At 49.3% G+C, this 13,730-nt stretch overlaps 1 pseudogene; it reads left to right on the top strand.

Moving 5' to 3' along the window:
• Window positions 1-10,362: 10,362 nt before the first annotated feature.
• LOC143684505 (small ribosomal subunit protein eS6 pseudogene) lies at window positions 10,363-13,725 on the top strand (annotated as a pseudogene).
• Window positions 13,726-13,730: the final 5 nt, after the last annotated feature.

Here is a 13,730-nt window from a genome sequence, read left to right as displayed (position 1 = left end):
TCTTTCAGAATATTTTCAAGTAGGTGTCCTGCCACCATCTTAGTTTTAGTCCCTCCAGGCGCCCCCCCTCACCCCTCACCCCTGCCACTTACTGTACTTGCTGTCCCCCTGATCCCCACCTGTGTCCTTCCACTCATCACAAACTCAGTGTGTACTGCTTTAGCTCTACCACATCATACCCACAAAATGGGCTGCAACCAAGGACAGCTGTGGGAGAGTGGTCATTGATAATTTACTGTAAAGAATTGTAATTGAACAAAAAAAAAATCCCCTTCTATTTGAATAATGACAGGAGAGACAACTTTGCCACTGCTTTGTTTTCTGCTTAATCAGGACACGAAAAAACAGTTTTTAGATGAGAAGCCCACGAGCAGAATTCAACCCCCACCTAGTCCATTGCCTTTATTTGAAAAGCCAGCATTTCGGTAAAAACGGGTCCTGTTGTGAATGATTCTTGCCAGTACATTACTCTGCCAGGTGAATGTGTCACTTTGCAAATTAAAGCTTGGCTGTCTCATGCATGGGACGAAGTCTGTCTCTGGAGGCACAAGGAGGGGCACCAGAAGTGATCTCTTTGGTCCCTGAACTTTACAAATGAGGAAACTGACTCCCAGTGAGAGGAAGGGACTTGTCGAGAGCCACTAACCAGTAACGGAACTGGGACCAGAGTGTGTGACTCATGACACTCCCGTCCATACCGTCTCTCAGAGGTAGAACAATAGGGTGGTCACGATGGAAAGGACCTTGGACGTCTTCCTAACCTTTGTTCTAAATACTAAAAGCCTTATCCATACACACCTAGAGAAAGCCAACTACACTGAAGAATTTGCCACCGCCTCCTGACAGCTACCTGCATTAGATTAGAGGTCTGGTTCCCTCCAGGCGAGAACTATCTTCTTCAGAAGCAGGCTGGGCAGGTCCACGTGAATACGTGAACATTTCAGTGTCAGTTCTTCCAGCTTGTCTAAGCATCTTGCGGGCAGGTCCAAGCCATCCCAACCCTTCGGTGTCCAGCCCTCAGCACCCAGCTTCTGATGCTTCCTTGACCAGCCGGTGGTCATGGACCCCACCCCATCACCCTACACCTTCCCCAGCTGCTGTTTCAACACAGCAAGATAAAGACCAGGAAACCGTTTCTGACATAGTTGGCCCAGAGCAGAGAGTAAATTGCCAGAAACGGTCTGGAAGAGGCTATAAAATGAAAATAAAACAGGATGGTAATTTATGATATGCAGTAAAAAGATCTGGGGAAACTGAGCAGCCAGTGGAGGTTCATTTCTCTTGGCTTGGTGGATCTTTAACCATGCTAAGCAGTTAGTTCCCTGTCCACCCTGGCAGCCCCCACATTTTGGAGACTTCCCTGTGCCCCACATCAAGATGGAAAAGTAAAGAAAGGCCATCTTCAAGTCTACTTAAAATTTAGGCTTAAGAGTCACCCCCAAGAGAGCCTCTTTTGTTGCTCAGATGTGGCCTCTTTCTCCAGCCAACATGACGAGCAGTCTCACTACCCTCCCCCTCTCTGCATGGGACATGACTCCCAGGGATGTGGACCTTCCTGGCAACGTGGGACAGAGATCTTGGAATGAGCTGAGACTCAGCATCAAGGGATTGAGAAAAACCCTAGAATGAGCTGAGGCTTAGCAACAAGGGATTGAGAAAACCTTCTCGACAAAAAGGGGGAAGAGGGAAATGAGACAAAGTGTCAATGGCTGAGAGATTCCAAACAGAGTCGAGAGGTTATCCTGGAGGTTATTCTTATGCATCAAGTAGATATCATCTTGTTATTCAAGATGTAATGGAGAGGCGGGAGGGAACTGCCTGAAAATGTAGTGCTGTGTTCCAGTAGCCATGTTTCTTGATGATGATTGAACAATGATATAGCTTTCACAATGAGACTCTGTGAATGTGAAAACCTTGTGTCTGATGCTCCTTTCAGCTACTATATCAACAGACGAGTAGAACATATGGAATAAAAATAAATAATAGGGGGAACAAATGTTAAAATAAATTTAGTTTGAAATGCTAGTGGTAAATGGAAGTGAGGGGTAAGGGGTATGGTATGTATAATCTTTTTTTTCTCTGTTATCGTTTTATTTCTTTTTCTGTTGTCTTTTTATTTCTTTTTGTAAATCGATGCAAATGTTCTAAGAAATGATGAATATGCAACTATGTGATGATATTAAGAATTACTGATTGTATATGTAGAATGGAATGATATCTTAATGTTTTGCTTGTTAATTTTTTTTAATTAATAAAAAAAAGAAAAAAGAAAGGCCATCTTCAGGGACCCAGACAGCTCTCACTGCCCTCTGCCCCCGTTCTCTTACCTATGCTGCTCTGCAAAGGCACCTACCCTCCCACCCTCCGGGACACTCCAAAGCTGTTCATAATAAAATCCACTTCCTGACAGATCCTAAACCACTTTCCCACCCATTATCGCATTTGATCCTTACAGAAACTCTGGGAGGAATCTTCTGTGGCGATATTAGGGGCTTGGCTTAAGAACACACAGCTAGTCAGTGGCAAATCCAAGACCCAGGGCTTCCTATTTCAAGATCAAAGTCTTTCTCAACCCCTGCACCCCCATTATCCTTTACTATCAAGGTATGAATGAAGGCTACTCCCCACTTGCAATCTCCTCCTGACCAGGAAAGCCCCAGCAGCTGGAGTCCAAGCCCAGGCTAGAGGGCTTCCTCCTTAACATGCCCAGAGAAGCTGAGGGGCAACACCAAAGGGAGGCCAGCAAATTTCCCTGGCATCAGATCCTGTGGGCTGTGATTAGGGCAAGCTTCCCCCTTGCCCCTCCATCACCCCCATCAAGGCGTGTCATTCCTATGCGTCACTGTATTCGTGGGCTGTCCTTAACTCCCAGGAGCTGGGTTGGCCCCGTGGCCAGGTCATCTGAGGGGCCAAGGCAGCCCCTTCCCCACTTACTGCTGGGGCTGAGTTGCTCCCAGGGGTCTGGCCAGTGGTGAAAACCTCTTGTCCTGTGGGGGAGGTGATGAGCCCCTCCCACCCTAAATCTGCAAAGTTCAAAAAGTGAAGGCAAACAGCAACTGGGTGAATATTGCTCATCCTTCAGGCTGCGTTTGAAAGGTCTTCAAATGTGAGAGGAGGTGCCTGAAAGCAGACTCTGGCCAACCTCACATTCCAGTAGCTGTCTTTGTTCAGCTGACTTTGTAGCACCATCCTTTCATGCTTTGGCAGAAGAGAGGACAAATGGCCCGAGACGAGGGCCCTGGGGCTAAAGTCTAGTGATGGTTCTTCCATTAATTGATTATGTGCCCCCAGAGAAGTCATCCTTCTGAAACTCAGTGGCCTCTCTCTTTAATCTGCCCATCTTGAAGTGCCCTTGGGACGCTCCTATGAGTAATGGATATGACAGGACTTTGTAAGTCATCAAGTGCCCTTGAGTTGCAGGATGCTGTAATTATCATTGGAGGAGCAAAGAGGTCAACAGCAGGCCCATCCCAGCTACCGTCAGTCTTGAGGCCATCTATGACCAGTCTTCGGGCTTGTTGTGGCCACCATGTCCCCTCCATGTCAGAGCCCCACACAATTTTGTGCTCCTGCCCTGGAAGCAAGCCCAAAACTTGCAAATGCAACTGATGTGGATGAGAACAAGGTGGGGAATCCAAGGGTCACTGTCCCAGAATGTCCTCCCAAGACCACCATCCCTGCCATCTTTTTTACTCTTTTTCCCATGAAAGCCCAGAGGAGAGGAGGTCTTAGGGCTTAGAACACTGCTCTCTGCCCCTCTTAATCTAACTCTGGCTTTAATTGTCTTGATCCCCATTCATTCTCAAGAACAGATCACTGCAAAGACCCCAGGCATCTTCAACACGGGGCCTGGGAGCTATTGTCTCGGGTTGAGGCTGTTCAGCCTTGCAGTCAGAAAGAGGCCCTTCCCAGAGGCCCTTAAGACCCCTTCTGGTTGCCACACCTAGCAGCAGCTGCCCTGACCCTCTCTCTAATGGTGATTTCCTAATCTGTCCCAGGATCCCCAGACTCCTCAGCCTGGCTGCTCTCCTTTATTTACCCAAGTTAACTCCTTCGAGCAATTGGTAGTTGAGAGAACAAATCTTTGTCAACCCAGGGCACAGAATTTCAAAGCGATTTTTCGGGAACCTGGATGCCATCACCAGGGACCTAAGCAGCAGCCTTCCCTCGCTCCCCAGACACAAAAGCCCCTCCTATTGAAGTCTTGAATGCCCACCTATACCGTAAAATCTCCAAAAATTGCTTCTCTTTTCTCTCTCTCTGTAACAACCCCTCCCACAACACAGCGCTATTACTCTGTTACATCAGTGTGTTGGCATGAGTTAGGTAAGGTAGAATATAGTCCAGTTTCCAAGTAATTTACACAAGGAATGTGGGGGTTGAGGACTTCTCCAGAGGAATGAAAATCAGCAGTGTGGTAGGCCTCTTAGACAGGGCCATGCCCTAGAGTGGCTGAACTTGGGAATGCTCACCCAGCCTGTTAACTTCCCTCCTCCTTCCTTTTTAAGGACGTGGCCAAAGGATGCATGAGGGAAAATCAACACAAACCCAGTTATGCACACCTCTACAGAGGAGCCATATCATCAAGAAACTCCCAAACTATTTTTCCAAACTCTCTAAGGTGAAGAACAGAATTTTCTGCGCACAGAGTCCAGAAATGAGCTTCCTGGAGTTTCTCACCTATCTGTTCATTTGGCACCCTGCTAACTTGCCCACTCTTTTCCATCCTCCTGATATTGTAGAAACAGGACCAGCTGGGGTCATGCAGATGCTCCCTCTCCCTGGCTGTGGGCACCAGGCTGATAGCCCTCCAGGACGCTTTTGGAGACCTACTGTAACTCTTCCCATTACTCCTCGCAGCATGAACATGTGGACTGCTGGTCACCCCTTAGGGGCCTGCATTCTCCCCTCGAGCCCAAGGGGCCCAACGTCTGTGTTTTTCACTGGTTGACTGCATGGCTGAGCTGCACAGAGTTAAGCCAAGGCAGTTCCTTAGGTGCTTACCAGGTGCTCATGGCAGAGAGACACGGTGTGCTTAGCTCAGGGGGCTCCCGGCACCAGTCTCTGTCCTCATGGAGCTTACAATCTGGTAAGGAACACAAGGCGAAGATAGCCCTAAGAAGGGAATAGCTAGGAATCATGTGCACAATGTACCAGTGGGGCCCCAGGTACAAAAGCTTGCTTCCAGCTGATCCAGCTCAGCAGGCAGTTGCTTTGCAAACCCTTCTCATTAGATCTAGAATAACAGCAAACTTCAGCCTAAGCCAGGTCTGAATCATCGTGATTTTTAATAAGTGGGGCCTGAATTAATGGAGTCCAGCTGTTCTCCAGATGACGGCCACCTGGATTTTTTCATCCCAGAGTAAAAATACTTCCCTTAACCTCCCTTTGTGTTAACCTGACGTTTCTGTTGACGTGTTAATCTCTGCCAACTCAGGAAGGCTTCTTCTGAGCATGCGCACTGCCCAGTCTGGTGACAGAGGTCATGGCTAGCTGTAGTTCCTGAAAAGCCAGGGTTCTGGAGGGCAGGTTCTATAATGGGTACCATGGACAGCGGCCTGGGGTCTGGATGGGGGTTGGGCAGGGGCACCTGGAATTGAGATGGAGATTTTGATGGGAAGCAGAAGAATGATTATTTGTAGGGATAAAAGTGGGCAAAGCAGTCCACTTTGATCATCTGGCAGCCTCCTGTGGCAGCTTCCTCTAAGCAAAAAGGGGCATGGTATGGCACTGAGACACAAATAGACCTGGAATCCTTTTGCTCCGTGTCAGCACTGAGTGGCTACAAGATCTCGATCTCTCCATCTGTACAGTGAGGTTTTTTTCCCCTGATTCCTCATCCACAGTTAATAGGAGGCTCAAAATAATATGGGATGTGATTTAAAACCTGCAAGTTACCAAGGAAATAAATGGGGAAGCTATGCTTACTCACTGCTACCGCCCGAGGACTTGCGAGGTATTTGGCCAGGTGTGGCCTTAAGTACTATGTTCTCTTCTTAGCAGCTGGACCTGGACACGTCAGCAATGGCAGGTTCATAAAGTGGGCCCTTTAGTTCTTCACTCTTGTATCAGCCTTACAGTTTGCAAAGCAGCTCCCTAATTGCTAGGGCTCCCTTCCATGTTTCATCTTGGCGGGGGGACTTGGAGCCCTCCTGGAAAGTCTCTCCTTTTTGCACAAATCCGAATGGGAATTTAACCAAAGGCAACATTCTGGCTGAGGGCAGGCAGTGTAGCAAACCATAGGGACCTTTTTCTTTATCTTTTACTTGTCTTCGCTGCCTTTAAATATTTCTTTTTCTTCTTTTTCTTCTTCTTCTAGCTCTAGACACCTGCTCCCAGGGCCTGTATCCTCAACACTTGTTTTGTAACCTTTCCCCTCTAAGAGGCCTTGCTTTGCCTCTTGGGCACAGACATGCTCACCACCCAGCAAGCATTAGCAAACTACATGCCAAGAAATGCAAGTTCTCACCATAGCAGAGTGGGTAAAAGGTAGAGCCTGGGCCCAAGTTCCAGCTCTGTCATCACTAAGGACTTATGAGGTATTCCTCACAGGAGTAGTCAGTGCCTCCAAGTCTAGGTTTCCTCCAGGGCTGGATTCCAGCCCACTCCCACAGTCTTTCTTTGGCTCTGACAGTCTAGGTTTTAAGGACACTGGGGACCCATCCATCCAAGCCATCTCCATGAAGAATCGCCTAATCCAAATTATGGCTAGATGGGGGCTGCCTTTATAAACGCTGACCCCAAGAATTGTTAAGGTCATGGATTAAGCAAGAGAAGCCAAGTTTGATTCTGATTAGATTTGGGAGGCAGGGAACTCAGATCAAAGAAGAACCTAGGGCTAGTCTCAAAGCAAACAGCAAATGGGGGACGTGAAGATTAGGTAGACTCAGAAAGAAAAGAATTTGAATTCACCTAGACCTGTCTCCCCTCTCCACCAGAGCCCCACTGTGACACCTGCTCACCTCCATGACCTAGAGAGCTGTGTCCACAATTGGATGGCTCTGAACATCTGCTTCCTGTGGCCTCTAACCTAGCCCTACAGAATGACACAGTCTCCCCTCCCCACATTGGCATTCATTAGGCACCACCCCTCCTCCACAGGAAAAGTCCTAAGGGGGACCTCATCCAGCCATCTAGGAAGGAGACCTCCCATGGCACCACTGAGGCCCCAACATCCAGATGCTAAATTTTCTCTGAACACTTCCAGGTGAGTTTAGTTGTTTTAAAAGCTGGATGCTCAAGAACACATGGACGGTGCATCTGACTAGGAAGGGAGCGGAGAAAGTCATCCATTCCATTCCTGATTCCTACTGGCTGCCCTCCCACCTCATGGGTACCTAGGTCCCCAAACCTGCTCTCCCTCAAGCTCCTCCTTCCCAGGCCTGGCTCCAGAACACATCTGGGCCCTTTTGCCTCACCCCCCACCCATGGCCATCATTTGCAAAGGAAGCCCTTATTAGACACAAGGGATGTCGCCACCAAGTTGAATAAGAATAAAATTTCTGCAGAGGATAGACTTATAAATAATTTAAAATGACAGAATGTGATGTGATTTCTTAGAGGGTCAGAATACTCTGGAAACTCAGAAGAGGCTGCTGGGAAGAGCTCATGGGGTGTTGGAGAAGCCATACAACATTGCTATCATGGCTGCCGTGGCTGATGCAAGGCAACACGAAATGGCTGACCTGAAATCTGCCCTCCGCCCTAGCAACAACGGTGACCTATCCCGGTAACCTGCCCTCCAGCCTAGCAACAACGACCACCAATCCCAGCCCGACACGTAGTCTCTGCATGCTTCCCAGCCTATATAAGCCTGTGCACTTCCTGAATAAAGCAGACGCCTTCCACTCACCCCCGAGGGTTGTCTCCTGAGTCGTGTGCTGTGTGCTCTGTGTCTGTGTGACTGACTCAGTATAGCCACTTACTTCCAGCCATCAGCTAACCAGCCACCAGCGAGACAACAAGTGGCACCCAACGTAGAGCGTACAGCTCCCTACTGATCCCTCTTGGCTGATTGGCCAAACATGGGGCTTCAGATATTATTTGGAAGGGGTCGACCCAGGGGGTCTCTTATAGTGATAAAAAAGGAAGCAATGCAGCAGACCTCTGCCATTGGGCCCAACAGAGTACTTGTACCCCTGCTTCAGGCTGTTCCTTCTCCCAATCTCATTCCCATCTCAACATTATCTCCCTCAAACAAAACAAGCTCTTCCTCTGCTCCCCACCCCCTCTACCCCACTCTGGCCAATGCTCCAAGCTACTTTACTTTCCTTAAACTCCTCCTTTCCTAACCTTACTCGCAGTTGTTGGCTGTGTGTCGCTGCCCAGCCCCCCTATTATGATGCCATAGCTATTAATGCCTCGTTTACTACTTCTGACGAGGACAATCCCTCCCAATGCCCTTGGACTGGCAGAAAAATCAGTCTCACCATGCAATCCATTCTTCACTCTGGGCATTGCATTGGCAACGTCTCCACCTCCCTAAATACAGTCTGTGCTCAATTGTCCTCTCCATCACATGGTAAATACTATATTCCCCCAGTAGGGGCAAAATGGTTGTGCTCTTCCACAGGGCTTACCCCTTGCATAGCTAAAAAGGCCTTCACAGAGACAGGAGAACTGTGTGTCTTAGTGACTGTGTTGCCCCATGTCCTCTTCCATAAAGGAAGAGGGATGCGCGGCTTTATCAATACTGGGATGCGCGGCTTCCAGCCATGCTAAGAGAAAAAAGAGAACTCGTCACAGCCGTTACTCTTGCCTCTCTTTTCGGTGTAGCTGGCCTAAGCGCTGGCATTGCCTCTATCACCCTCCAACAACAGGGCCTCTCCAGCTTAAGAGCTGTGGTGGACGAAGACCTAACCCGCATAGAAAGCTCCATCACCCACCTTGAAAAGTCCCTTATGTCCCTATCAGAAGTCGTTCTCCAAAACAGGAGAGGCTTAGACCTGCTTTTCCTCAAGCAAGGAGGGCTCTGTGCCGCTTTAGGCGAGGAAGGTTGTTTTTACACTGACCATTCCGGTGTAATTAAGGAGTCCATGACCAAACTCAGGGAAGGATTTGCGACCTGTAAGCGTGAGCGGGATGCCCAAGAGACCTGGTACCAACAATTATTCTATAAATCCTCATGGCTAACCACCCTAATCTCTTCTATTCTGGGACCCCTTTTCATTCTCCTTCTCCTTATATCTATAGGCCCATGTGTAATCAAGCTCCCCCTAGCTTTTGTTAAAGCACAAGTTAATGCTCTCCACCTTATGGTGCTTATGCAGCAATACCAACCTATTCCTTCCCCTAGCTCTATGTGTGATGATGCTGCAACCAAAATATGACAAACCCCCTAGCTTAAAGGCCTGTTGCTAAACCATTTGTTTAAGACTTATTGCAGATGCGGCCAAGAGGACATTAAGCACTGGAGGAACATGTTGAAGATTTGTATTGCGAGCTGCGGTTAACAACCCCCTGTGCACCCTTCCCACCTGCTTTCCCACCAGCTGTTGTGTACCCCTGAGTCCCAAGGAAGTCCTCGGGCTCCTTGAGGCCCCCATTACCCTCCCGACTACCAGTGTTTTTTGGCCTACCCCCTCCCACATGCACTCCCATTGTCTGGGCTTTGGCTTTGTCATAAAGTAGCACTGCCTGCATCTCCACGGTCTCCATATAGCTAGCCTAGGCTGTGCAGTACAATCCTCCTGGGTTATGATCAGCAGGCAGCCAGTGATGGGTAAGACCTCCTGGGGAGGCAACCTAAGACAGGCGCTGCTGCCCCTCACTTCTGGTGGCTTAGCTGGTAGCCAAAGACGGGTAAGACCTCCGGAGGGGGCAACCTAAGACAGGCACAGTTACCTGGAAAGCTAAAAAACAAAAAAGAAGGAATTGTTGGAGAAGCCATACAATATTGCTAACATGGCTGCTGTGGCTGATGCAAAGCAACATGAAATGGCTGACCAATCTGCCCTCCGCCCTAGCAACAATGGTGACCAATCCCGGTAACCTGCCCTCCAGCCTAGCAACAACGACCACCAATCCCAGCCCGACACGTGTCTCTGCATGCTTCCCAGCCTATATAAGCCTGTGCACTTCTTGAATAAAGCAGACGCCTTCCACTCACCCCCGAGGGTTGTCTCCTGAGTCGTGTGCTGTGTGCTCTGTGTCTGTGTGACTGACTCAGTACAGCCACTTACTCCCAGCCATCAGCTAACCAGCCACCAGCGAGACAACAATGGGGGAGGTGATTCTTGAGCTGGGACAAAGCAGGGCGGTGGGAGGGATTCAATTCTATGTGGTTTGCGTAGGAACTCGGAGCAGAGAGTCCCAAACGGGGGGAGGGGGGGGGGGGGTGTGTGGAAGCATCAGAGGAGGCTGGAGCGAGAAGCAGGCTGGCACTTGAGGCAAGGGGCCTCCCTCAAGGAACTCCCGCTCTGAAGAGAGATGGACATAAGTGTCTTCAGTTTAGCATAGTGCAGTGTGAGGCAGTGAAGTTGTGGATGTGAGTAAATGACAATCAGTTGAGAGAACAATTGAATTTGCCTGGGGAGGCTGGGCAAGGCTCAAGGGGAGAAGGAGAGTGTGGAGTGACTCTTTTGCTGTTCAAATGACTGCACGGCTCTTCTTGTAGCCCCTTCTTTCTTCCCCTTGGTACCATGGCAACAAAGCTCCAGGTAGGGCAGGCAGCAGTGTGAGCTGCCAGCACAGTGCACTCAGGAGGGGAAACCCTTCCAAAGGTGGCAGCAGCATGCCAGGGGAAGAGGCAGGGGAAGGGGCTGACATGAGAAGGCAAACCAGCCCCATGGAGGGAGGGAGGTACGTGGAAATGATAAGCACCAACAAGAGTGAGAGGGAAATGGGACTTTCTCCTCCATGCTCCCCCCAGTACTCCTTGTTCTGACGTCATAGCTGAGAATACCACTGTCACCTACCTTAAGAACAGCAGGAGAGATGTGACCTGCTGTAAGCTGAAATCTGGTCTCTTTTTCGTGGCGCCTCGGAGGCGGTCGGCTGCCTCATCATGAAGTTGAACATCTCCTTCCCAGCCACTGGCTGCCAGAAGCTCATTGAAGTGGACGATGAACGCAAACTACGTACCTTTTATGAGAAGCGAATGGCAACAGAAGTTGCTGCTGATGCTCTGGGCGAAGAGTGGAAGGGTTATGTTGTCCGAATCAGTGGTGGAAACGACAAACAAGGTTTCCCCATGAAGCAGGGTGTCTTGACCCATGGTCGTGTGCGCCTTTTACTGAGTAAGGGGCATTCCTGTTACAGACCAAGAAGAACTGGAGAAAGAAAGCACAAATCTGTTAGGGGTTGCATTGTGGATGCCAATCTGAGTGTTCTCAACTTGGTTATTGTAAAAAAAGGAGAGAAGGAAATTCCTGGACTGACTGATACTACTGTGCCTCGTTGTCTCGGGCCCAAAAGAGCCAGCAGAATCCACAAACTTTTCAATCTCTCTAAAGAAGATGATGTCCGCCAGTATGTTGTGAGAAAGTCCCTGAACAAAGAAGGTAAGAAACCCAGAACCAAAGCACCCAAGATTCAGCGTCTTGTCCCTCCACGGGTCCTGCAACATAAACGTCGGCGTATTGCCCTGAAGAAACAGCGCACTAAGAAAAATAAGGAAGAGGCTGCAGAATATGCTAAACTTTTGGCCAAGAGGATGAAGGAGGCCAAAGAAAAACGCCAGGAACAGATTGCCAAGAGACAGAGGCTGCCCTCTCTAAGAGCTTCTTCCTCTAAGTCTGAGTCCAGTCAAAAATAAGATTGAGAGTAGAGTTACAAATAAATAAGATCAGAGATTAAAAAAAAGAACAGCAGGAGAGCACAACCCCCAAGAACACAGCCTGGCCCCCAGGCATGCTCCCCACCTTTGCCTCTGCAAGGAAGGAAGAATTCCAAACCTTATACCAGCGTGCCCCAAATTGTCACAGACTGCCCCTCTCTTTGATATCTTGCCCTGTCCTTCCCAGCCACCCCTCCCCAGCAGCATCCACGGTGCATATATGCAGCAGGCAGTTGGCATCCTCTGGAATGAAGCTCTTCTGAGGAATGACTTGGGATGGGAGAGGAAGGTTTGTTGCAAGAACTGATGTGGCCCTGGACTGTTGCCAGAGTGGGGGGGGGGCAGGGGGCAATCCTCCTGTTACCCACTTTGCTTAACCCTCAGGAGGGGGCTATCCTGGACCCTCCAGAGCCACTCCCTGATGGTGGCCTTAAGCCATGAAGTCTGGTAGGAGATGTGAAGGACTGATGGAGAGGGCCAGATCGGGTGTTTGGTATGTGATGATGGAAGTTGTCATCCATGGTCGAACATCACTTGGGAGAGGACTCTGTGGCCCGCGTGTGTCTTGGGTCCCTGGAGTGGAAGTAGGACCAAAGGAAGAGCCCGCCTTCCTTTTCCACAGCTCCAGCTCATGTCTGGTTTCTGCTTTCCATTGTCCTTAGCTTTTTGGAGTTTTTTCTCAGATAGCTGAAAATCTAGGTGGGTCGTTCCATTAGGATCCCACTGAGATTTAGTGTCCTCCTATTAGAAAGACCAGGTCTTTCCTTGTCCAGTGAAGGTGTTAAGAAGTCATTTCACCCTACCCACGGGAAGAGGGGTTCCACTCCTTCCTCAGGAGTCTCTAATCCTCACCCTACCGGTTCCTGCCCCCCTGCCCCAACTCATCAGTGGGAAAGTTGTACCGGTGATTATCTTTTAACTCTCCTACTGGGACCCTCCAAGTAATGCTTGGAGCTTCTCCCTGAGTCCCAGTTTGGGGGAATGATTCCCTCACTTGTTATTGTTTGGCCTTTGAAGCTGATCAGATTCTGATTCCTGGGCCCTGGCTGTGAGACAGCCCATCCACAAATCCTTCCATCCTTTCAAGCTTTTCTTCTCTAGGCTTTTCCTGAAGCTAACTGAAATTGCAAAGGAATGTTGAAAAGGGTGGGAGTTTTGACATGGATTTACTGCGAAAAATTAGGGGCTCAGGGGTTGCATGGCACTCAGAGAAGAGTGTCTTCTGTCGTAGAGCCAGGCCTCCTCTCCAGGGAAGCTGACAGTCAATTCTCTACCTCAGAACTTCAGTGTATGCCCAAGTCCCTGCTCACTCCTGATTTCCACTTGTCAGAGCTCTTCATGTCCCCACCTCTACCTCTTCCTTCCAGCGACTCTTTTCAACTCCTTTTGCTAATTGCCTCATGCTCTGAGCCCTTCCCAGATCAACCTTCTGAGAAGGAGAATCCTTTGGCCTGTGGCATCTCTGCACCTTGGGCCACGTCTCAAGCTGACCTACACGGATGGGCTGCTCTTAGGTCACCTGTGTCTAGCAGGATACCTAGTAACTGTGGCTTTCTCTGGGGCAAGGAAGCTGTATTTAAAGGGGACCTCAAGCATGGCAAAGCTGCCACTGACTTGTCCACTGAAGTTTCATTAATTTGACAGACACCTCTTAAGCATTTACCGTATGCCAGGCACTGTTCTAGGCTCTGGGTATGCCACAAGGGAAAGGATGGGCCAGCCCAGCCTTTTGCCATTCTTTCCCCAGTGCACAATCCTCCAGAGTCTGGAGGACTTTTTTCTAAGAAATTGGAGACACTAGAGGAACATAAAATCTTAGAGTGGGCTGGCCCAGCCCGAGGAAACCACCCAAGCCTCACCACTTGCTGCAGATAAGGACACCAATGCATGGTGAGGCCACTTCTTGGAGTGCCTGAGCGACATGATGCAGGCAGTGGAGACCTCAAGTTTGTGG

Source organism: Tamandua tetradactyla, chromosome 5 (assembly GCF_023851605.1).
Source record: "Tamandua tetradactyla isolate mTamTet1 chromosome 5, mTamTet1.pri, whole genome shotgun sequence".
Taxonomy (NCBI): domain Eukaryota; kingdom Metazoa; phylum Chordata; class Mammalia; order Pilosa; family Myrmecophagidae; genus Tamandua; species Tamandua tetradactyla.
This window is presented reverse-complemented; position numbering and strand designations above follow the sequence as displayed.